The sequence below is a fragment of the Ambystoma mexicanum genome, chromosome 1q (genome assembly GCF_040938575.1).
Source record: "Ambystoma mexicanum isolate Mex_15411 chromosome 1q, UKY_AmexF1_1, whole genome shotgun sequence".
Taxonomy (NCBI): Eukaryota; Metazoa; Chordata; class Amphibia; order Caudata; family Ambystomatidae; genus Ambystoma; species Ambystoma mexicanum.
The window spans coordinates 376,067,833-376,068,935 of record NC_090922.1 but is presented as its reverse complement, the minus strand read 5'-3'; the positions used below and the strand labels follow the sequence as shown (position 1 = coordinate 376,068,935).

The window sequence follows — 1,103 nt, the reverse complement described above, 5'->3', positions numbered from 1 at the left end:
TCAAATGGACTATATCTAACTCTCTCTTGAGGGACTTCTCTATAAGCAAAGAGAAGGCATGGCAGTAGAAGGTAATATGAAAGAAATTAGGAGCGGAGGACCTTCCGTTCCTGAGTGTGCTCACTCATAATACTCCTTCCGGGAATATGTTTGTATTTGATTATTTCAAAATCAATCTTGTGTCAAATTCACTGCAAAAGTTTAATTAAGACAAGGTAGAGCTTAATGTATATCCTTATCTCGGACACAGAAGTGTCATGGTTTATTACTTCTTCGATATTATGCCTGACAAGTCAGTGCCCAATATTTCATTGCCAATGCATTTCGCACTATGTCCATCGTCAGGGCTCCTAGGCATTGATTGTAAATCATCAATTATCAGCCTGTCACAGTGTCCACAATAATCAATTATATATTTATATATATATTCACATCACAGTCCAGACATAGGTAATTTCAAAAAAGACCATAGCACATGCGTAATGTTGAGCCATTTTCAAAATTGTCAAATGAAATGTAAAATTGCACGTACCGCAGCATAATGGTAGTCCATCAGAAGGTTTGCAAAGCATAAGAACAGAGACATTCAAATTAATGCCTATTATTGGTAGTGCTGGTTTATATGACTCGAATTGATAACAATTCCAAATGTAAATATTCTCAAGTGTTCATACCTGTGATACTGGGTGTTCACAAAGCTGTACCACTGTTCAAATCCAAAAGAAGGGGGTAGTTCAGTCATTGCGTATCATTTACCAAACATCAATATGAGAAACTTGTAAGTAGAATAATGGAAACTTCCACTACCTTACCAAAATGTGGATCAATCTGGCTGTCTGATCTGTGGGGATTACAGAATTAGGCTTGTTAGAGTTCACATCCTATTTTAATCTACCTATCTTGTCCCTGCTCTGTACGTGCTTACCTCCGTCATCTCCCATAGCAGAATTCCGAGTGACAGCTCAAAGGAGCTACCGGCTCGGATGATCGCTATTTGATGACGCTGGTCCTCTTCGCGCATGCGCAAGCTGATCCCACGTTGTAACTCGATCACATTATGTGATTTATAGATTACAAAATAGGGTAATTCTTTCCTTTATGAC

General features: G+C 38.4%; 1 long non-coding RNA gene across 1 annotated transcript; it reads right to left on the bottom strand.

Moving 5' to 3' along the window:
- Positions 1-277: 277 nt before the first annotated feature.
- Positions 278-843, bottom strand: LOC138521387 (uncharacterized). The gene is made up of 3 exons (XR_011283033.1): positions 813-843; positions 675-706; positions 278-383 (listed from the first exon to the last, which is right to left on the bottom strand). It is a non-coding gene; the product is annotated as an uncharacterized lncRNA (long non-coding RNA).
- Between the last annotated feature and the right edge of the window lie 260 nt (positions 844-1,103).